Source organism: Lygodium microphyllum, chromosome 15 (assembly GCF_053477565.2).
Source record: "Lygodium microphyllum isolate KBCC chromosome 15, Lygodium_microphyllum_v1.1.10, whole genome shotgun sequence".
Classification (NCBI taxonomy): domain Eukaryota; kingdom Viridiplantae; phylum Streptophyta; class Polypodiopsida; order Schizaeales; family Lygodiaceae; genus Lygodium; species Lygodium microphyllum.
Window position 1 is genome coordinate 73,711,887 of NC_141149.1, and position 25,330 is coordinate 73,737,216.

Sequence of the window (25,330 nt, forward strand, 5' to 3'; positions counted from 1 at the left end):
CCAAGGTAGAAACATGAAGGGGTAGAGGGAAACAACCTTGAAGACAAACCTGAAGCCAAGCACTGGATATTTCCTGACACTCGAAGAATAACTAGAGTCAGAGGGTGGTATCACTCACATCCACACATCACTATCCTACCTTCTTATGTTGGTGAGTAATATCATGTTTGAGATCAAAGTATGGCTAATCAAGAAAATAATCTTTACTGCACTTCTACAACCACCTTTTAGCATGATCAGACATGCAAGTGAACTTGTCCTTGTGGTTTCTTTTAGTTGATTTATTTGTGATTGCTGAACTTTTGAACATGGGGGCATACTCTCTATTTGTTGCACTTAAGGGAGGTTAATTTTTGTAAAGCTTTGAATACATTGGGATGGCGCTTAACTTTATAGATGTGCGGACTCAAGGAATGTATCAATTAATGGAACCAGACTTTGTAGGCCACATCTTCTATTGTTTTAGTGAAGATGCCAACAAGGTTGGGTTCACATCTTTATATTAACCACTAGCTAGTTCTAAGATTAGATTAAAGTTTTGATGTAGGTTCTAGAGAAGCTTTAAGTGGGTATTGGGGTGTCAGTACTTGCCATTAGTACTAGAATAGCTTTTCTTGTAAGGCACACATTGATAAAACATTTTAACCGTTTTTGGCTTGTAAGTTTATTATCGAGTGCTAACAAGGCCTTGGTACATTTCCTTGCTAACTATAAACTACTTGCCATGCTAACTTTATGTTAGTAACGGATATGTTGACAAGTCCTCAGTACAATTCCTTGTGCTGATTACAAATGCTGGCCATTCTTGGATTCTTGTTTATAATTCTTTATTCCCCTTTAATGGGAGTAAAATAAAAGATGAAAGTTACTGTCTTTTACTTAAGACTTTATTTTGGCTTTTTGAAGTAATTCTATGGTTATTTTTTCTGGCTTCTTGCAAGTAGGTAGGATTCAGGCAACTACATTGCAAGCATCTAATGGAAGGCTGAAGGAGGTAATGTGGGGCCAATCATAGGAAAGAATCTGAAGGAATCTTCTAGTGATATGGAGGTTGATAGGGCATTGGCACCCTCAACATTGGTGTCAAGTTCTAGCCATTCAGAGAGTGTTGAACTAGAAATTATTAACCCCAAGGTACACTTTATAATTGTTGCTAGATTCATAGACTATAATTGTATGCATATGGCATTTAGTGAGTGTTATAAATAACAAAACGTGCAAAAAATATATAGTGATAAGGGTGGTTTCGTTTGTATGCTTATTTTTTGCTGATTGCTTCTATGGTAGATGGGTTGTGCAACTATAAGAGAGAGGGTTTTTTTAATAGTAGCTTGTTTGAAATTGACAAATCACTAATCAATGTTGTCCGAGATGGCCAAGATTTGGCTCTATTAATGCATAATCTAGAGCTCCGAACTTCAAGCATGGCTGTAGAGCAGATGGCCTTGGAAATGAACGTACACTTGACTCAAATTCATCAAGTCCTAATTGGTCCAGGTCATCAACTGAAAAACCCTTAGCTACTATCAAGAAGAGAGCCCCTTTTTTAGTATTTGTGCATTGAGATCTCAGTTTGTCTCAACATGCATGTCTTATGTAACAAGTTGGGGCCCTCACTAAACAACATTTGGCTATGTTGATGCAATGCATATATGAAGCTTTGGGGAACAATGATTGGGAAACAAGAAAGGTAGCAAACAACTGAAACACTTACTCACATTGGTTCCAATCTTGGTCTTGCATTACTGTCTTTCAAGTCAACCACCTTGAGTATCCTTGAATCTTTTCAGTTTGATAAGGTTTGTGCTTTACCATAATATGATTTGCTTTTGACGTGTTTTGTCACATTCTTGAAATACATGCTTTATCTATGAATCTATAATTTAAGATTATTTTCTTACCTAGTATTATTTTTTGAAATATATCTAGTTGTCTAGTTGTACAACCTATTTGGAGGAGGTTGGGACTACAATAAAAAGGCATATCTAGTTGTCTAGTTGTGCTTCTCATGCTTTGAGTGGTGACAAATTATAATTTCTTTTAGTGAATGAGGCTTCAAATTTGTCTTATTAGTCAAAAAATGTAGGTTTAGAGGTGTTTAGAGAGTATTATAGTAGGTCTATTATAACAACGATAAATAGATGCTCACTTGATCCATGGCATTCCCTATAATAGCTATAGATAGATTGCTCCAGCTCGTGTTGCCATTGTTGTCCCTTATATCACAAGGAACTTTCAATCATTCCCTACATGGGGAAAAAATGGGGAATCCCCTATCAATTTTCTGGTTAAGAATTTACACAAGTAGGGATAGTAAATGATACTAGGAAAAATGGAACATTTCCTAGTTAGAGAAAATTCCTACATAGAAAAAATTTCCTATGTAGGGAAAATTTCCTATGTGATTTCCTAGTTTATGTTCCATTTTCCCTATCATTTACTTTTCCTACTTATGTGTATTTTTAACTAGGGAATGGACAAGGAATTCCCATTTTTTTCCTATGTAGGGAATGATTCAAATTTCCTTGTGATATCCCTTTCATTATCTTAGAGCACCCTATTAGAGAATTTGGGGATTTTTCGAGTCCCAATTTCAAATAAGTGATAAATATTTGACGATGTGGCTAAATCTTGATCCATATTTGAAAGTGGGATTTGGGAAGATAGCTTATATAGAATTTAGGGTAGACTCCACCTTTAAGTTAGACATCAAGATTTGACCATCTAGTCAAATGATAAAGCTATTTGGGGTTCACAAAGTGCATAGAAATTCCCAAACTCCTAATGTAGAGTTTTATACATTTTCTGAAATTTATAATATAGGGATGTATCTAGGGTCTCTCTAAGGAGATGAGAATAAGGTAATGTTATACATACATGTACTCCAACACTATTGCAAGTTGTCCCTAGTTGCATCTTTCACACTACATGTTAACAAAGTAGTGAAGAACTTCTAGATAGAATTAGCTAACGTGTACAATTAAAAATCATATAGATCTTCACTAGTCTAATATCATTTAAGTCATGAGATAAGAAAGTTAACAATCACTTTACATCAATTATTATGAAAAATTGGACTGGCCAATTTACTTGAACAAATTAGTTTATCTAGCTAATACAAAAAAACAAATCAATTTTGATTAAATAATATTAGGAAAAATAATCTACAACTAGTTCTTATTAAAAGTTAATCGTTGTTGGTGCAAATGCTCAACAATGGGAGATTGGACAAACTCTTATTCTTTCACGAGTTTAAATGCTTACTAACACAACCATCTCTCACAAAGTCAACTCACATCTTGATCTCCAAGCCATTTTCTCTCTCCTCATAATCCCAATGCAAAAAAGAAAACCAACAACTAAGAGGTTGTAGTAGGCATAGGTTCTCCCCATCAAGTGTTTCCCAAAATCCTTTGAAGGTTCATTGGTACCCTCACGATTCATTTGTTGCCCTTTGATCCACTCCCGCTACTCCATTACATCCATTATAATTTTCTATATGTTCTTATAATTCTCTATTATTAAAAGTGGAAAATGGAATTCCTACATTCTCTTATCCATGGAGTTTTTAGAGTATATATGAGATCTCTATATTGGTTCATAAGTCCCTACTATTAGATGTAAGGAGAAACAACATTCAGGTATTCACTTAAATAGGGAATTTCAAAAGAATGTAGGAAATTCGCTACATTGACCTATAATTTCCTACTATATGAGGTTATGAATATAATTCCCTAGTTATACATGGGAAATACATACAAATGTAGATGAGAAATATTTGAGAATTTTGTGCATTTCACAAAATTTTCTATAAAGGGAATGATTGCAAGTTCCTTGTGTTTATGCTACTACTTTGGAAGAGGGCCATGTACAAGTTGAGGTGGGCCTAACTTTGAGACCATGTCGTCATGGATATGTATTTTGATTATATAAAGATTTATTGATTGTATTATAATTGATTAGATAATATAATACATATATTTTTTCCATAGAGAGATCATAAAATTAATATGTTTTATAGTTTTATGGAGAATATCGTTATATTTGATTCCTCTTCAAAAGCCTTATCTTTAAAGCTTAGCTATCTAATAGGTATTAGGAAATATAAATAACTTTAGATTTCTTTTCACAAACTTTGTTTCTAAATCTCATTTATTATTGTCAAATAAAATTTAGATTTATTAAGCTAAAATATTAAAAAAAGAAGCAATAGAATTTATCTTTTGCATTGTCTCCATGTTTATTGTCATATCTTGAATATAGTTATAAATCTTGAGCATCATGTACATGGATATTTATATTCAAATCACTACAAGATATAGGCCTTATACAGTTAAAAGCGATGAAAATGTAAATAACAAAATTTGCCCCCGTCGTCGCAAAAAGCATTGTTATTGGCGATGCCATAGAATAATCGGTATTAGTGTCATTATCAGCATCGCTATTTGCATCGATATCAGTTGATACCGACGCTGATAACGATGCTCTGTGATGCAAATAATGACTCGTGTAGGTAAATTTGTGACGCTAATAGCGACGGTAATGGGGAAAAAAAATTTTGTGGCAGGGTAGCAAGCAGCACTCTGTGCTTTATTTGGGCCATACAAAACAGTTTTTGCACTGTGTACAATGCTTATGTAAACAAAAACAAAGTGTACTTAAATCATAACATTGATACATGAAATAAATACATCATCCCATAATGAAAGTGACTGGTACAATCATGACAAGATATCACTACTACATAGAAAATGTCTACACAGATCAAGCGACCAAAAAAGAAGGGTGTGTGAGCTCCAGGGATCCAAGGGCGAGCTACATATCCTCACCATCCAATACACATCAGTCCACCATACAATAATGCATTCTAATTAAACATGGTAACTGTGGACAAGAAAGATGAGTGACTTACAGGGCCGCTGTGTCTATACAATCGGTCGATCAATGCAGTGAGACCATGCCTCTCTGCATATCAAGTCTCAAGGCCGGTCGAATCACAATTTGTAATAGAGTGCTGTAAAGAAAAAAAAATACTAACTGCTAGAAACATGATTGTCAATACAAAGGATATTGCAAAAAAAAAAAGCAAGCAAAACAGAAGAAAAACTTACAAAGTCCTCCAAATATGTCCTATGGCCGCCACTCCCAAGATAATGGACCACTCCGACCTCTAGTCGTGCCCTCATCGCCTCCCGCTGCTGACTCCAACCTCCTAGAGAATCTATAGCCTCCTCCCTCAGTTGGTGCAAGTTGTCTGCGTCTAGCTACTCGGGCTTTGCAGCCCCACTCTTGAGTGCCTTGCGTGCGTCTGATAGTCCATGTGACATATATGCACGCATGCAGTCCAACATCAAGCCCATAGAAAGTCTATCTGCTATGGCTGGAACCGGAAACTTCTTATGCAAGGATGCTACTATGTAGTACCCATAGGGGTGCCACTTGCAAACAGCTGAGCAAAAGCCAGAGTAACTAGAGTAGATGTCCCCATAGGTGTGACAAATCGTGGAGGTGATGCAACTCCAGCAGAATGATGAGACAGAGACACCATGTCCGTGCCTCCATAGCAACCACCTGAGCCACACGCTCCCTAGAACTGCTATGAGAGCGAGGAGTTGCACTTGTATCCCGTGCCGATCGCGGGCTCACTACCTCCATATCTCTATAGAATCCCCCTGATCTTGAAGCACTCCCTCTCTTTGGCCGAATTCTGGAGCATCAACCTTGTCTGCTCAAAGATGAAGCATCTGATCGCGTTGAAGTAGATCTAATAGAGTGGCCTGATGATGTGTGAGACAACTCCTGGTCCACCATGTCTCTGAATATTGCCATCTAATCTAGAGACATGTGCGTGAAGATATCCTGCAACTCCTCATCGCTCATCCCTCGACTCATCCTGAAAAGGTCTCCTGCACAGATAAAAAATGATGTTAGCATAATCAATTTAAATCATACAAAGCACGGTAATATAAATCCTAAAAAAATGATCTCACTTAAAATGCATATCTTATGTATCCTTATAAGGGATTAGTCAACGAATTGAGTAAGTGGATGCTCCAAGTATGAAGTATCCTATGGTCCCATGTCAATCTTCTGACACAACTCAGCATATGCTGGAAGGTTGATAAACATGTCACCACAAAAGGATGAGTCCACCTCGTTCTCAAAGAATTCTTGGACTCCTATATTTCCATCATTGTTAGCCGATGCTGGCTCCTCTACATGCTCCAACCTTTTGGTGGCCTCCACCCCTTGCAATATCGACCCCTCTTTTTGCATATTGTCCTCGTCTATGCTCCGAACATCGCTTTGATCATATACTCTCGCACTTTGGGAAGCTGAAGGTATAACATACCACCATCGAGGTTATCAGGGGGTTTGGATAGAAGATTACATGTTCACAAACACGTACAAGAGAGATTAAACTATTGTGACATGTACCATGTCGTAATACAATTACAACAAACAAATGAGTTCATGCATCTGTTCACAATGATCCAGCAACACAAAGGTGTCTCGCAAATTCGTCCATTTTTAAAAAAATCTATTTCGAGAAATCCAGATGGACCACGTCGAGATTTGTTGCTCTAACTCCTTCAAGTACCACTTTGAACCACTGCACATCGAATAGTATGATGGAGAAGCTACGGTAATCCACCATAACAATACTTTGCAAGTTCCCAAAATACTCCATCTCATCTATAACCGTGTTTAGATCTGTTGCTCGTCGTCGGCTCTCCTGCTCGAACCTTGCCATGATACCACAGTCCATTGTGGAGCGCATTTTGTCAATACGCTCTACGTGAAAATGTCATCCATGCGACCATGCTACACTATATATTTTGTACTGTACATTGAAACACTCAAATTAGTTGTCGCATATAAAATATAAATACGAAAAATCCTAAACACGTCATCATCTTTGGACTACATCCCCTCGAGAATTTCCACTCCTCAATTGAGACCTCCGCCCCTTCGCGAGACGCTGTGGTCAAAGCTCCATGCAACCATCGCGTTGACATGAATTGCGGTATCTCCTCCATGCCATCGGGATATCAAATCGATCGATAGTGTGTACTACGTCAGAATTCATATCGTGCTTCCTCTCGATCTTGGCTAGCAATCTGGTACCTAGCGAGCCACGTCTCCATAGAGGCATGGTGCAACATACAAAAGCGATTCACCTTATTCTCCATTGCAGCATCCATTCTTTTTTCTACCCCATTTCCAACCACCACATCTCCAGTCAGTCTATCATCATCCTTCAGCGACCATAGCATTTTGTTGTCTGGATCCACCGTTGTGATAGCCATTGTGAAATATACACTAGCACCTTAGACACCAACCAACCTTCAGTCATGCTACCTTCTGGCCGAGCTTGTTTTCGCACAAAGCCTTTAAGGATTTTCATGAAGTGCCCCAAGAAGAACATCCATCGCATATGGACAGGTCTAGTAATCTCCACTTCATCTACAAGATGCACAAGAAGGTGGATTTATATCGTGAGCATGCTGGTAGGCAGGTATTTCTCAAAGAGACAGACTGTTTCCATTGCTCCCCACCTCGCGGATTCAATAGAGAACATCTTAATCTCCTTTTATGAGATCCATTGCACCAAATCCGACAACTTGTAAATGGCCTCACGTATTTCTGGAGTAAGGCATCCTACGATCGTGATCGGTAGTATAAACTACCACAAATGAGAAAGCATTATGAACAATGGCTACACTCCAAATAGCAAAATGCACATGCCAATTACAATCCATTTGTAGTACAAACCTAACATATCTTATGCCAGTCATGGGATTTTAGATGTGATAATTGGCCGTCTTTAGAAAATGCAGACCAGAGAGAACACATCATACACATTGGAGTGCGGATAGACTTAATAACTTGCTTCACAATGCGCTCTTCTTTAGTGGACAAAACCAAAGGAGCGTGAGGTAGCTGCACACGACCATTAGTACTCGACTGCAGCCAAAGCGTCTCCATCTTGTCTACCTCCTTCAAATCCATTCATGCCCCTATAGTGTCTCTCTTTCCTGTGATGTGGTCCCATAGCAAGCTGCTCACATTCTTGAAAATATCCATGGGATCCAACAAGTGGTTGATCTGTAAGTAGGTCCAATATGGAAACTCGTAGAAAATTGAGAACCGTCGCATTCCGTTTGGATGTGACTCCACATGGATCATTTTCAGCTCGTACTAGCTGTGGCATTTATACGTGTTGGAGGTCGTCCAAGAAAACCTTCCTTGAGTTCATGACCCTCTGACAAGAAAGTGGCGTGTCCTTGATATACCATCTTCTTCATGGTTTGTGACCTTCAAGAGTCTAATTGTGGCCCATACAATGGACATGCATGATAACCTGAGGTAACTAGACCTGTTCCAACACCTCTATCCAGTGAATACAAACTTGAACGAGATAAAATATAGATATCACCAATGAGAACGGAAGCCTATTTACTTGAGCACTCTCCGAATCCTAGAAAGTCATGCATCGTCTACATGAGAATGGCTCAAATATTGGCAGACCGTCGACCATCGCGTTTGCTCATATCTTGCACGGTGATCCCCTTCTCCCACAAAATCTTAAGCTCATCAACTAATGGACGAAGATACATGTCCGTATTTTTGACTTTGTAGTGGTCGGGGATGAGTAAGCTAAGGATGAGATGTCTTTCTTTGTAGAAATCCATGGAGGGATATTGTAGTTGAGAAGGACTATAGGCCACACACTCTAAGAAGTTGAGCGCGGACCAAATGGGTTCATGCCATCCATTGCAAGATCGAGCCAAAGATTCCTTGGCTCTCGGACAAAGCCTGGGAAGGTAGAGTCAATGTGGCTCCATGCGCATGAATCCACTGATATTCATTGAACTCCATTTGTGGACCTATTCTGCGTATGCCACCTTGTCAAGCTCGCCATGCCGGACGTTGTCGTATTGCTGCGCATTCAAAGTGTGTAAACCACCCAAAAGTTGTGCATGGGATTTGGTACTTTGTACATACTTAGTTGTTGTGATAACATTTATTTTATGCGTATATGTATAGTGGGGAGGAGTTGGAGACAAAAGTGGCGAATATGATGAGATGCTTTCAGCCTATGTTGAGCAAGGTTGAGTGGAAAGCACAACTGATGCTGGTGAACATGTTAGGACTTTGTCTTCTCCTTCTCCAGCTACATCAAAAATACCTAATGATAATAACCCTCCACATCCAGGAGTTGGAAAGAAGGAGGCTGAGCATTGAAATGTGCTATGAGAAGCATGGAGTTATCACTGTTACAGTGTGTGCTTGTTTTGGGTTACAATGTGTTGTTTACATGGGCGCCAAAGATATGGAACAACAGGCTTCTGTCTTTAATCCGGTGCTGGATATGGATCCGAGGCTAGTTGTTGGTCTCTTTGACCTTCCGAGAGACGCAGATATTAGTATATTTGTTCTCCGTTTTGGCGGGGAGTGTGAACTCGTATGGTTGACTGACAAGAATGCCTTAGCTGTATTTTCAGATATTGCAAGAGCTGCAACTGCAATGCGACGAGTGGATCATGCTTCTGCATACAGTGGTGCTGTACGAGCATTTCTGCCCACCTCTGGATCAACCTCCCATGGATGGGGTTCTGCTGAAACTGGGGTAACCATAAAAGGCTCAGCACGTAGGAGAAACATTCAAGAGTCGAGCTGGTGTGAAGATGCTAATTGGGGGGAGAAAGGAGAGAAAAAGCGGAGGAAGTCACGAAAAGGAAGGGGAAAAGGAGACTAATTGGGAAAAGAGAATTTGAATGGCAAAAATGGCGGGCTGCGTCTGGATTGGAGAGTGGAGGAGTGCAGCAACTTACGGAAGAAGGGAGGATCGTGAGGATTTTGGAGAAAAGAACAGGGAAGAGGAGCAGAGAGAAAAACAGGCTTGCTGAAGAGAGGCTGAAGTCGATCAAAAGGCAGCCTCTATATCCGATTGTCAAGGAAATGTAATGCTTTGGCATGTGAGTGAAGACGATGGACAGAGAAAGAGAGGGAGCGACCCTGGCGACCCTGGCGTCGTCTAGGAAGGAGATGCAAGGCATGATCCAGGGCTGGTTCTCAGGAGGTCCCAGCAGCGATGCCGCCGGGCAGCAGGAATAGCCCGCCTCCCTGCTTGCAGACTGGAACTCTTATGCTGCCACGCGATCTGGCTCCCAGCAGGTGTCCACCCTCGCCTCCCAGCTCAGCCTCGATCTGGAAGTTGCCGTTCAATCTGCCAACACTACTCTTCTTGGCGCCTTCAGCACAAGCTCCCATTTACTGCTGGATTCTTCACAAGCATGGCAGCTACAATCTATGTATCAATGGTTCTGCATAGCTATATACTCTCAGTAGTCTTCTCAGGAGTTCAAGTTTTTGCCTTACTGTACTATGTGATTTCATACTTTCCTGGGGGTTCAGCAGGAATGCGTTTCCTTTCATCCATGGTTACATCCTCTGTCTTGAAGTGCTTTGGTCGTGGACACATCCATTTACCTGTGGCTGCTGAAATTGGACAAATCATATGGTTTCTTACTGATTTTGTCCTAGTGCTTCCATTGACCTGATGCTACTTGAGCAGAAGTGCACAAAGAGGTCGGTTGCTTTTCAATGTGGACTTTGCCCTGACCTTTACTTCGATGAACGCGACGTCATCCATGGCATCTCCCGAACTCTCAACTTGGACTTTTACATGTTCCCTTCGTCCTCAGCTGTCAGAACTTCACCCTTTCCAGAAACTTAAGCTTTCAATTGCAGAGAGAAGGCACTGCAAGCAGATCTTTCGTGGTCTGTTGTGATGCTAAATGTTCAAACTAGACAATACTGTGGGTGGAACTATGTCTTGTCCTAAAGCCGACAAATCACTGTCCACCAGTGGGAGAATTAATCAACCAATCAGTGCATGCCTTTAATCAGTCAGCCTTGAACATTGGTAAAAGGATAAGAAATCATTTAGTGCAACTGATGCAATTCCGGGCCTTCAATCTGTTTCCTGCTCTCTCAAAATTAAAAGACACAGAAGGAATTTTGTTTGTCAGAAATGGATTTGCATTACAGAAAATATAAGAAAACAGAGAAATGTCCATCATTTGCAGATTCTGAAACCTGAAAGTATGATTGGCATAGGTGCTTAAGGTCTTCATCATGAAAAGAGCCTTTCAATATTGAACAGAAGTATGTGCTGTTCTGTCACAAATTGCAGCAGGAGCAACTAATTTCCACAGTCACAGTAGGATACAGCGGCTACATATGCCTTGAACTTTTAGTTGTGATATTGCCCTTTCCTTTAGCCATGAATCCATTCAACAAAAGTTGGAAGTTCTGATACTATTCAGCTTGCAATTAGCTTTGGTGGTGGCTACATTACAGGAGTTTTCTGCCAATGTCTCACATCTAACTGTCAATCTTGTGTCATTCCTAATCAACTGAAAGGAAGAACAACTTGTTGTAACTACTTTCATGTATGAAAGAGGTGATCACTACAATAAATGCTGAATTGAAGAACAGGGCAACTACCATGAATGAACATGCTGAAGTGAAGAATGTTTTTCTACTGACTGCAACTGTCAACATACACCTGAATGTAAACAGTTTATGAGATACTTCGGATTATTCTGAACATGAATTTCTTGTAACTCATTTGACAAGCAATATAGTGAACTTTGACATCAAAAATTTTGAGTTCTTCTTGTTAGTCTCTTCCATTGCTGTACCTTGAACCCCGTGTTCTGCAGCCCTTGCGTGATCTCTTTGACATTTCTGGTGAACCCGACGTGAAAGTGCTGCGTCATCAGCAAGATGGGAGACTCGCAAGAAGAGATGACAGATGATAATGTTATGAAGAACCTGTTTCAGTCATTTACCATGTATATGCAGCAGCAAGCTCATGCAAAACGTGACAGTGATGCTATGGATGCCTTGAAAGCTGTCCAACAGGAGATGAAGCAATTTAATGGCCAGCAAGTGTCAACTTACCTGCATTTGTATGAAGAAAAGATGAAGTTTTTTGGGGTTTCTCAAGATGTTTGGAGCCGCTACTTCTTGCGGATCGTGGTGCGCGCTCTTGAAGGTCGAATTGCAGAAATTCAAGAGGCACATGCAGGTTGGGCTGAATTTAAAAAGGCATTAAAAGATGAATATTTCCTGGAGGATACAGGTCTTATGAATCGCAGGAATTTTTTAGCATGGGTTTCTATGCCTAATAAGGGACTTTCTGTTACCGCTCTTCTGCGAGAGTTTGAAAGCCGTTATGATCAGTTGGATGGGACTGAACAGCAAGCTTTGGAGATGCAGAAAGTGGAGTTGTTTTTGCAAGCTGCAGATGCTGATTTGCAGGAAAAGTTGGATGATCTTTTGGAAGATCAAGCTACTGATTCAGGTTTAAAGACTGAGTGGAGACATGTCATTGATGCTGTGAATGCTCTTGTCAAGAAGCAGCGCAGGAGAGTCAGATTGCATCGAAACACAGGATCAGTTCCTGAAAAATCCTTGGAGACTTCTTCTTCTACCCCTGTTACTTCTTTGCCTAAGCCTACTCTTCCTGTTGTGAATCCACCAGTTCCTGCTGCTCCAATGCCCTTATCTGTAGATGATGTTATTAAAGGCTTGGCGGATTTGACGATTGAAGCAGTCAAAGCTGAAGTTGGTAAGTTAAAGGAGCAACTTATGTCAGTACCTGCTGTAGCACCTGCTCCAGTGACTGCTTTTCCAGCTGGTCAAAGAAAAGGGCGACGATGTATTTGGTGTGATAGTACAGAGCACCAACACTGCAGAGATTGTGATGCTTTTCAGGAAGCACGTAAGAAGAATGTAGTGTTCTGGGGACAAGATGGGAAGATATGGCTGACAGAGACTGGCGCTCCTCTTGACACGAACTTTGGTAAGGGAGGTATGAAGAAGCTTGTTGATGATATGGCTGCACGATCAGCTTATGTGAGTGTTAGAGGAGATGCTTCAGCTTTTGGAGTCCAGCTTGAGCAGAAATCTGATGGAGACTCTGCTTTATGGTCTTCTGCCTTGGAGATAGCGAGAAGAGGGAAAGTTCAAACTTCTACTATGACTTGTGTGGGCTCTAGCATCCGAGGAGAAACAGGATGGGATTCTCCTGTTGACAGGTATTCTATTTTTGCTTATATTGCTAAAACGCAGGGTTTAGATGCCATGGTTGAGGAAAAGAGAAGAAGAGATGAGGAGGGTCCTAGCTCCTCCAAAAAGACTAGAGGGGGTGACTTTGTTTCACCACCTGTTACAGCTCCACCTATGTCAAATTCTCCAACTCAAACAGGTTCCGATCAACCAATGGGAGACAAGCAGAAGGAAAAGAAGCAACCAAGAAAAGAGCCAGGATTCAAGCTCTTGTCAGACCTTGATATGCAAACGGATATGAGTAAGATTTTTCATGAAAGAATTTTGAATAGTGAAGTCACTTTTACTGTTGGAGAGGCTCTTGGGATTGCTAGAAGAGAAATACAGGATCAGATGCAGGATCTTTTGCGGAGGAAACGGCATGCGATGGAAGGACCTGCTTTACAGGGATTGTGGCATGGAGCTCTTGGAGAAGAGCATGATGATGCAGTGATGGTTGAGAATGCTTCTGTGGAGAAAATAGTGCAGCCTATGCAGTATGAAGATGATGAGTCCCCTATTCTCATTCCTCGCAGCCATTTTTCACGAAGTCATTGGGCTAGAGCAACCACTGAGACAGTGGTAAGGATTGGAGAGAAACAAATTCCCTTGATCGCTTTGGTTGATCATGGTTCTGAAATTAATCTTATTGCTCGAGGTGTTTATGAGAGTGGCAAGTGGCCTATGGATGCAGAGCATGGCTGGCGCATGAGAGCCGCCAATAATACTTCTGGTGATATGTATGCTGCTTGTCCGAGTATCAGAATTTCTATTGGTAATGTTGAAGAGGATTATCATTGCTTTGTTCAGGATTCATGCTCTTATCCGATTATTCTTGGTCAGCCTTTCATTACAGAAGCAAGAATGGAAACAAAAGTGATGGATGACGGGTCAGCTTATGCGCGGATACGCAGTAAAGATGGTATGCGAGCTGTTCAGTTTATGATTGTTGGGGTAAATCATCCGAGAAACAGGGACTCCTTGCGTGAGGCACCACTACCTGCGAAGGAGTTGGATTTTCATTAGGTACCGCTGTCTTGCGAGGCGCCAGTGGTACGGAGCGGAGAAAAGAGGAGATCTCGCCTCCTGGCAGCCAGTCTTTCTCCAATAACTTTGTTGGGTTTACTTCAGATAGTTCAGTAAGTTATCAGAAAATTTCAGATTTGCCTAGAGCTGCCAGGCAGTACATTGGTCGTAAGGAGAAAGCGTTGAAGAATGCAGGTATTTTGCAAGCAGAAGAGCATGTAGATGGATTGTATGAAGAGATGTCTTATGCAGATACATTGTTTGAGATGAGAGCAATGCTGAAAACTGATGTATGCAAGGGTTCAAGGATCATACCTGTGCAAACCTTGGATATGTTTCAGGAAATTTCTAGTTTTATGCTGCAAACAGAGTTAGAGGCTGAGAAAACTCAGCAAACTGAATTTATGGCTGATCTTGATCAGCTAACAGAATTGCAGAGGGCTGAATCCATTCAGCCAACAGAGTTGAATGCAGAAAAATTTCTGCATACAGAGTTTCAGGATGCGTCTATGCAGTCCATTGAGCCGAGGGCTGAATTCATTCAGCCAACAGAGTTGAATGCAGAAAAATTTCTGCATACAGAGTTTCAGGCTGCACCCATGCAGTCTATAGAGCTAAAGGCTGAAATTTTTCAGCCAACAGAGTTGAAAGATGCTGAAAATTTGCAGAAATTGCAGCAAAGGAAAGAGTGCTTGAATGATGCCAAGGTTGACACAAAATATAAAACAGTTGATAAGAAGGTTAAGCCGGTTGCAGGCCCGCTTCCTTCTGATAGTGATGAACAGATTGAAAAAGCTATGAAGCAGCCTATGTTGAGGGATCCTGCAAATATTGGACATAAGTTTTCAGGGCTGAAATCTGTCTTTGCTGTTAATGAAGTCATCATAGTTGGGCATATGGTTGGATATTATGGCAGAAAACCTTCTCCTGCAAAGGTGGATACCATAAACAGGATTGCAGAGTATTGCTCAACTACTTCAGAGGTGCGGAGATTTGTGGGAGCTTGTGTATTTTACATGATTTGGATTCCTCATTTTGCTCATATTGCAGATGTTCTCTATCAGCTGCTTCGAAAGGGGCAGAAATTTCATAGGGATGATGAAGCTGATGGAGAAACAGGTTTACTAGAATCAGAAGATGGACTTGACCTGTTTGTCGACTTGAATGATCCTGGATAGTTGGCACATCCGGAGGATGCGCAGGTTTAGAGGGGGTGGATGTCATATTGCTGCACATTCAAAGTGTGTAAACCACCCAAAAGTTGTGCATGGGATTTGGTACTTTGTACATACTTAGTTGTTGTGATAACATTTATTTTATGCGTATATGTATAGTGGGGAGGAGTTGGAGACAAAAGTGGCGAATATGATGAGATGCTTTCAGCCTATGTTGAGCAAGGTTGAGTGGAAAGCACAACTGATGCTAGTGAACATGTTAGGACTTTGTCTTCTCCTTCTCCAGCTACATCAAAAATACCTAATGATAATAACCCTCCACATCCAGGAGTTGGAAAGAAGGAGGCTGAGCATTGAAATGTGCTATGAGAAGCATGGAGTTATCACTATTACAGTGTGTGCTTGTTTTGGGTTACAATGTGTTGTTTACATGGGCGCCAAAGATATGGAACAACAGGCTTCTGTCTTTAATCCGGTGCTGGATATGGATCCGAGGCTAGTTGTTGGTCTCTTTGACCTTCCGAGAGACGCAGATATTAGTATATTTGTTCTCCGTTTTGGCGGGGAGTGTGAACTCGTATGGTTGACTGACAAGAATGCCTTAGCTGTATTTTCAGATATTGCAAGAGCTGCAACTGCAATGCGACGAGTGGATCATGCTTCTGCATACAGTGGTGCTGTACGAGCATTTCTGCCCACCTCTGGATCAACCTCCCATGGATGGGGTTCTGCTGAAACTGGGGTAACCATAAAAGGCTCAGCACGTAGGAGAAACATTCAAGAGTCGAGCTGGTGTGAAGATGCTAATTGGGGGGAGAAAGGAGAGAAAAAGCGGAGGAAGTCACGAAAAGGAAGGGGAAAAGGAGACTAATTGGGAAAAGAGAATTTGAATGGCAAAAATGGCGGGCTGCGTCTGGATTGGAGAGTGGAGGAGTGCAGCAACTTACGGAAGAAGGGAGGATCGTGAGGATTTTGGAGAAAAGAACAGGGAAGAGGAGCAGAGAGAAAAACAGGCTTGCTGAAGAGAGGCTGAAGTCGATCAAAAGGCAGCCTCTATATCCGATTGTCAAGGAAATGTAATGCTTTGGCATGTGAGTGAAGACGATGGACAGAGAAAGAGAGGGAGCGACCCTGGCGACCCTGGCGTCGTCTAGGAAGGAGATGCAAGGCATGATCCAGGGCTGGTTCTCAGGAGGTCCCAGCAGCGATGCCGCCGGGCAGCAGGAATAGCCCGCCTCCCTGCTTGCAGACTGGAACTCTTATGCTGCCACGCGATCTGGCTCCCAGCAGGTGTCCACCCTCGCCTCCCAGCTCAGCCTCGATCTGGAAGTTGCCGTTCAATCTGCCACTCTACTCTTCTTGGCGCCTTCAGCACAGGCTCCCATTTACTGCTGGATTCTTCACAAGCATGGCAGCTACAATCTATGTATCAATGGTTCTGCATAGCTATATACTCTCAGTAGTCTTCTCAGGAGTTCAAGTTTTTGCCTTACTGTACTATGTGATTTCATACTTTCCTGGGGGTTCAGCAGGAATGCGTTTCCTTTCATCCATGGTTACATCCTCTGTCTTGAAGTGCTTTGGTCGTGGACACATCCATTTACCTGTGGCTGCTGAAATTGGACAAATCATATGGTTTCTTACTGATTTTGTCCTAGTGCTTCCATTGACCTGATGCTACTTGAGCAGAAGTGCACAAAGAGGTCGGTTGCTTTTCAATGTGGACTTTGCCCTGACCTTTACTTCGATGAACGCGACGTCATCCATGGCATCTCCCGAACTCTCAACTTGGACTTTTACATGTTCCCTTCGTCCTCAGCTGTCAGAACTTCACCCTTTCCAGAAACTTAAGCTTTCAATTGCAGAGAGAAGGCACTGCAGGCAGATCTTTCGTGGTCTGTTGTGATGCTAAATGTTCAAACTAGACAATACTGTGGGTGGAACTATGTCTTGTCCTAAAGCCGACAAATCACTGTCCACCAGTGGGAGAATTAATCAACCAATCAGTGCATGCCTTTAATCAGTCAGCCTTGAACATTGGTAAAAGGATAAGAAATCATTTAGTGCAACTGATGCAATTCCGGGCCTTCAATCTGTTTCTTGCTCTCTCAAAATTAAAAGACACAGAAGGAATTTTGTTTGTCAGAAATGGATTTGCATTACAGAAAATATAAGAAAATAGAGAAATGTCCATCATTTGCAGATTCTGAAACCTGAAAGTATGATTGGCATAGGTGCTTAAGGTCTTCATCATGAAAAGAGCCTTTCAATATTGAACAGAAGTATGTGCTGTTCTGTCACAAATTGCAGCAGGAGCAACTAATTTCCACAGTCACAGTAGGATACAGCGGCTACATATGCCTTGAACTTTTAGTTGTGATATTGCCCTTTCCTTTAGCCATGAATCCATTCAACAAAAGTTGGAAGTTCTGATACTATTCAGCTTGCAATTAGCTTTGGTGGTGGCTACATTACAGGAGTTTTCTGCCAATGTCTCACATCTAACTGTCAATCTTGTGTCATTCCTAATCAACTCAAAGGATGAACAACTTGTTGTAACTGCTTTCATGTATGAAAGAGGTGATCACTACAATAAATGTTGAATTGAAGAACAGGGCAACTACCATGAATGAACATGCTGAAGTGAAGAATGTTTTTCTACTGACTGCAACTGTCAACATACACCTGAATGTAAACAGTTTATGAGATACTTCGGATTATTCTGAACATGAATTTCTTGTAACTCATTTGACAAGCAATATAGTGAACTTTGACATCAAAAATTTTGAGTTCTTCTTGTTAGTCTCTTCCATTGCTGTACCTTGAACCCCGTGTTCTGCAGCCCTTGCGCGATCTCTTTGACATTTCTGGTGAACCCGACGTGAAAGTGCTGCGTCATCAGCAAGATGGGAGACTCGCAAGAAGAGATGACAGATGATAATGTTATGAAGAACCTGTTTCAGTCATTTACCATGTATATGCAGCAGCAAGCTCATGCAAAACGTGACAGTGATGCTATGGATGCCTTGAAAGCTGTCCAACAGGAGATGAAGCAATTTAATGGCCAGCAAGTGTCAAATTACCTGCATTTGTATGAAGAAAAGATGAAGTTTTTTGGGGTTTCTCAAGATGTTTGGAGCCGCTACTTCTTGCGGATCGTGGTGCGCGCTCTTGAAGGTCGAATTGCAGAAATTCAAGAGGCACATGCAGGTTGGGCTGAATTTAAAAAGGCATTAAAAGATGAATATTTCCTGGAGGATACAGGTCTTATGAATCGCAGGAATTTTTTAGCATGGGTTTCTATGCCTAATAAGGGACTTTCTGTTACCGCTCTTCTGCGAGAGTTTGAAAGCCGTTATGATCAGTTGGATGGGACTGAACAGCAAGCTTTGGAGATGCAGAAAGTGGAGTTATTTTTGCAAGCTGCAGATGCTGATTTGCAAGAAAAGTTGGATGATCTTTTGGAAGATCAAGCTACTGATTCAGGTTTAAAGACTGAGTGGAGACATGTCATTGATGCTGTGAATGCTCTTGTCAAGAAGCAGCGCAGGAGAGTCAGATTGCATCGAAACACAGGATCAGTTCCTGAAAAATCCTTGGAGACTTCTTCTTCTACCCCTGTTACTTCTTTGCCTAAGCCTACTCTTCCTGTTGTGAATCCACCAGTTCCTGCTGCTCCAGTGCCCTTATCTGTAGATGATGTTATTAAAGGCTTGGCGGATTTGACGATTGAAGCAGTCAAAGCTGAAGTTGGTAAGTTAAAGGAGCAACTTATGTCAGTACCTGCTGTAGCACCTGCTCCAGTGACTGCTTTTCCAGCTGGTCAAAGAAAAGGGCGACGATGTATTTGGTGTGATAGTACAGAGCACCAACACTGCAGAGATTGTGATGCTTTTCAGGAAGCACGTAAGAAGAATGTAGTGTTCTGGGGACAAGATGGGAAGATATGGCTGACAGAGACTGGCGCTCCTCTTGACACGAACTTTGGTAAGGGAGGTATGAAGAAGCTTGTTGATGATATGGCTGCACGATCAGCTTATGTGAGTGTTAGAGGAGATGCTTCAGCTTTTGGAGTCCAGCTTGAGCAGAAATCTGATGGAGACTCTACTTTATGGTCTTCTGCCTTGGAGATAGCGAGAAGAGGGAAAGTTCAAACTTCTACTATGACTTGTGTGGGCTCTAGCATCCGAGGAGAAACAGGATGGGATTCTCCTGTTGACAGGTATTCTATTTTTGCTTATATTGCTAAAACGCAGGGTTTAGATGCCATGGTTGAGGAAAAGAGAAGAAGAGATGAGGAGGGTCCTAGCTCCTCCAAAAAGACTAGAGGGGGTGACTTTGTTTCACCACCTGTTACAGCTCCACCTATGTCAAATTCTCCAACTCAAACAGGTTCCGATCAACCAATGGGAGACAAGCAGAAGGAAAAGAAGCAACCAAGAAAAGAGCCAGGATTCAAGCTCTTGTCAGACCTTGATATGCAAACGGATATGAGTAAGATTTTTCATGAAAGAATTTTGAATAGTGAAGTCACTTTTACTGTTGGAGAGGCTCTTGGGATTGCTAGAAGAGAAATACAGGATCAGATGCAAGATCTTTTGCGGAGGAAACGGCATGCGATGGAAGGACCTGCTTTACAGGGATTGTGGCATGGAGCTCTTGGAGAAGAGCATGATGATGCAGTGATGGTTGAGAATGCTTCTGTGGAGAAAATAGTGCAGCCTATGCAGTATGAAGATGATGAGTCCCCTATTCTCATTCCTCGCAGCCATTTTTCACGAAGTCATTGGGCTAGAGCAACCACTGAGACAGTGGTAAGGATTGGAGAGAAACAAATTCCCTTGATCGCTTTGGTTGATCATGGTTCTGAAATTAATCTTATTGCTCGAGGTGTTTATGAGAGTGGCAAGTGGCCTATGGATGCAGAGCATGGCTGGCGCATGAGAGCCGCCAATAATACTTCTGGTGATATGTATGCTGCTTGTCCGAGTATCAGAATTTCTATTGGTAATGTTGAAGAGGATTATCATTGCTTTGTTCAGGATTCATGCTCTTATCCGATTATTCTTGGTCAGCCTTTCATTACAGAAGCAAGAATGGAAACAAAAGTGATGGATGACGGGTCAGCTTATGCGCGGATACGCAGTAAAGATGGTATGCGAGCTGTTCAGTTTATGATTGTTGGGGTAAATCATCCGAGAAACAGGGACTCCTTGCGTGAGGCACCACTACCTGCGAAGGAGTTGGATTTTCATTAGGTACCGCTGTCTTGCGAGGCGCCAGTGGTACGGAGCGGAGAAAAGAGGAGATCTCGCCTCCTGGCAGCCAGTCTTTCTCCAATAACTTTGTTGGGTTTACTTCAGATAGTTCAGTAAGTTATCAGAAAATTTCAGATTTGCCTAGAGCTGCCAGGCAGTACATTGGTCGTAAGGAGAAAGCGTTGAAGAATGCAGGTATTTTGCAAGCAGAAGAGCATGTAGATGGATTGTATGAAGAGATGTCTTATGCAGATACATTGTTTGAGATGAGAGCAATGCTGAAAACTGATGTATGCAAGGGTTCAAGGATCATACCTGTGCAAACCTTGGATATGTTTCAGGAAATTTCTAGTTTTATGCTGCAAACAGAGTTAGAGGCTGAGAAAACTCAGCAAACTGAATTTATGGCTGATCTTGATCAGCTAACAGAATTGCAGAGGGCTGAATCCATTCAGCCAACAGAGTTGAATGCAGAAAAATTTCTGCATACAGAGTTTCAGGATGCGTCTATGCAGTCCATTGAGCCGAGGGCTGAATTCATTCAGCCAACAGAGTTGAATGCAGAAAAATTTCTGCATACAGAGTTTCAGGCTGCACCCATGCAGTCTATAGAGCTAAAGGCTGAAATTTTTCAGCCAACAGAGTTGAAAGATGCTGAAAATTTGCAGAAATTGCAGCAAAGGAAAGAGTGCTTGAATGATGCCAAGGTTGACACAAAATATAAAACAGTTGATAAGAAGGTTAAGCCGGTTGCAGGCCCGCTTCCTTCTGATAGTGATGAACAGATTGAAAAAGCTATGAAGCAGCCTATGTTGAGGGATCCTGCAAATATTGGACATAAGTTTTCAGGGCTGAAATCTGTCTTTGCTGTTAATGAAGTCATCATAGTTGGGCATATGGTTGGATATTATGGCAGAAAACCTTCTCCTGCAAAGGTGGATACCATAAACAGGATTGCAGAGTATTGCTCAACTACTTCAGAGGTGCGGAGATTTGTGGGAGCTTGTGTATTTTACATGATTTGGATTCCTCATTTTGCTCATATTGCAGATGTTCTCTATCAGCTGCTTCGAAAGGGGCAGAAATTTCATAGGGATGATGAAGCTGATGGAGAAACAGGTTTACTAGAATCAGAAGATGGACTTGACCTGTTTGTCGACTTGAATGATCCTGGATAGTTGGCACATCCGGAGGATGCGCAGGTTTAGAGGGGGTGGATGTCGTATTGCTGCACATTCAAAGTGTGTAAACCACCCAAAAGTTGTGCATGGGATTTGGTACTTTGTACATACTTAGTTGTTGTGATAACATTTATTTTATGCGTATATGTATAGTGGGGAGGAGTTGGAGACAAAAGTGGCGAATATGATGAGATGCTTTCAGCCTATGTTGAGCAAGGTTGAGTGGAAAGCACAACTGATGCTGGTGAACATGTTAGGACTTTGTCTTCTCCTTCTCCAGCTACATCAAAAATACCTAATGATAATAACCCTCCACATCCAGGAGTTGGAAAGAAGGAGGCTGAGCATTGAAATGTGCTATGAGAAGCATGGAGTTATCACTATTACAGTGTGTGCTTGTTTTGGGTTACAATGTGTTGTTTACATGGGCGCCAAAGATATGGAACAACAGGCTTCTGTCTTTAATCCGGTGCTGGATATGGATCCGAGGCTAGTTGTTGGTCTCTTTGACCTTCCGAGAGACGCAGATATTAGTATATTTGTTCTCCGTTTTGGCGGGGAGTGTGAACTCGTATGGTTGACTGACAAGAATGCCTTAGCTGTATTTTCAGATATTGCAAGAGCTGCAACTGCAATGCGACGAGTGGATCATGCTTCTGCATACAGTGGTGCTGTACGAGCATTTCTGCCCACCTCTGGATCAACCTCCCATGGATGGGGTTCTGCTGAAACTGGGGTAACCATAAAAGGCTCAGCACGTAGGAGAAACATTCAAGAGTCGAGCTGGTGTGAAGATGCTAATTGGGGGGAGAAAGGAGAGAAAAAGCGGAGGAAGTCACGAAAAGGAAGGGGAAAAGGAGACTAATTGGGAAAAGAGAATTCGAATGGCAAAAATGGCGGGCTGCGCCTGGATTGGAGAGTGGAGGAGTGCAGCAACTTACGGAAGAAGGGAGGATCGTGAGGATTTTGGAGAAAAGAACAGGGAAGAGGAGCAGAGAGAAAAACAGGCTTGCTGAAGAGAGGCTGAAGTCGATCAAAAGGCAGCCTCTATATCTGATTGTCAAGGAAATGTAATGCTTTGGCATGTGAGTGAAGACGATGGACAGAGAAAGAGAGGGAGCAACCCTGGCGACCCTGGCGTCGTCTAGGAAGGAGATGCAAGGCATGATCCAGGGCTGGTTCTCAGGAGGTCCCAGCAGCGATGCCGCCGGGCAGCAGGAATAGCCCGCCTCCCTGCTTGCAGACTGGAACTCTTATGCTGCCACGCGATCTGGCTCCCAGCAGGTGTCCACCCTCGCCTCCCAGCTCAGCCTCGATCTGGAAGCTGCCGTTCAATCTGCCAACACTACTCTTCTTGGCGCCTTCAGCACAGGCTCCCATTTACTGCTGGATTCTTCACAAGCATGGCAGCTACAATCTATGTATCAATGGTTCTGCACAGCTATATACTCTCAGTAGTCTTCTCAGGAGTTCAAGTTTTTGCCTTACTGTACTATGTGATTTCATACTTTCCTGGGGGTTCAGTAGGAATGCGTTTCCTTTCATCCATGGTTACATCCTCTGTCTTGAAGTGCTTTGGTCGTGGACACATCCATTTACCTGTGGCTGCTGAAATTGGACAAATCATATGGTTTCTTACTGATTTTGTCCTAGTGCTTCCATTGACCTGATGCTACTTGAGCAGAAGTGCACAAAGAGGTCGGTTGCTTTTCAATGTGGACTTTGCCCTGACCTTTACTTCGATGAACGCGACGTCATCCACGGCATCTCCCGAACTCTCAACTTGGACTTTTACATGTTCCCTTCGTCCTCAGCTGTCAGAACTTCACCCTTTCCAGAAACTTAAGCTTTCAATTGCAGAGAGAAGGCACTGCAGGCAGATCTTTCGTGGTCTGTTGTGATGCTAAATGTTCAAACTAGACAATACTGTGGGTGGAACTATGTCTTGTCCTAAAGCCGACAAATCACTGTCCACCAGAGGGAGAATTAATCAACCAATCAGTGCATGCCTTTAATCAGTCAGCCTTGAACATTGGTAAAAGGATAAGAAATCATTTAGTGCAACTGATGCAATTCCGGGCCTTCAATCTGTTTCCTGCTCTCTCAAAATTAAAAGACACAGAAGGAATTTTGTTTGTCAGAAATGGATTTGCATTACAGAAAATATAAGAAAACAGAGAAATGTCCATCATTTGCAGATTCTGAAACCTGAAAGTATGATTGGCATAGGTGCTTAAGGTCTTCATCATGAAAAGAGCCTTTCAATATTGAACAAAAGTATGTGCTGTTCTGTCACAAATTGCAGCAGGAGCAACTAATTTCCACAGTCACAGTAGGATACAGCGGCTACATATGCCTTGAACTTTTAGTTGTGATATTGCCCTTTCCTTTAGCCATGAATCCATTCAACAAAAGTTGGAAGTTCTGATACTATTCAGCTTGCAATTAGCTTTGGTGGTGGCTACATTACAGGAGTTTTCTGCCAATGTCTCACATCTAACTGTCAATCTTGTGTCATTCCTAATCAACTCAAAGGATGAACAACTTGTTGTAACTGCTTTCATGTATGAAAGAGGTGATCACTACAATAAATGCTGAATTGAAGAACAGGGCAACTACCATGAATGAACATGCTGCAGTGAAGAATGTTTTTCTACTGACTGCAAATGTCAACATACACCTGAATGTAAACAGTTTATGAGATACTTCGGATTATTCTGAACATGAATTTCTTGTAACTCATTTGACAAGCAATATAGTGAACTTTGACATCAAAAATTTTGAGTTCTTCTTGTTAGTCTCTTCCATTGCTGTACCTTGAACCCCGTGTTCTGCAGCCCTTGCGCGATCTCTTTGACAACGTACGAAACATGTGGTTTATGTGGGGGATAAGCGGAAAGTGTCTAAAAACTTTTTGAGGGATGGTTTGCCCTTGCAAGTCCTGTCAATACTTGTGAGAACCACACTTTGAACATGTCTCCATAATCTCGTATTCTTCTCAAAACAGTATGCAATCGTTGATACATGTATGGATGATGTTGTAGTCCATGCCAAGCTTTCGTAAAATATGTCATGTATCATCACGAGACTTAGGCATGGTATTTGCAAGTGGTAATATATGATATTTCAGTAACTTGAAAAAAATCATAAAACACCTTGAAAAAGCACAAATGTTTTTAATGATAGTACCGAAAAGAAATCAACGAAGCATACGCACAAGGTACCTGAACAACTCCGTCACACTCGCATTGCTCCGCCCGTATTTTTCTTGCACACTTAGGAGTGCAAGTAGTGTCTTCAGGCAAGATACTTGGCACCCATCATATAATGGTATGGATGCTTCCATCTCAAGCTCCAAGGTTGTAGGTAGGTCTGGAAGGCTGCCTTCTTCTCTAGTATTGATGATATAGATTGGGTAGTACCTTCCAAGTGGTGGATTGGCTCAGGCACTCCATCCATCACATGCCCACGAACTCTTCTAATTGGCCACAAAGGGTGCACTCCTCCTTGGGATGAGACGTCACGTCCCTGGATAGAAAATTTTCCAACCACACCCAATTTTCTT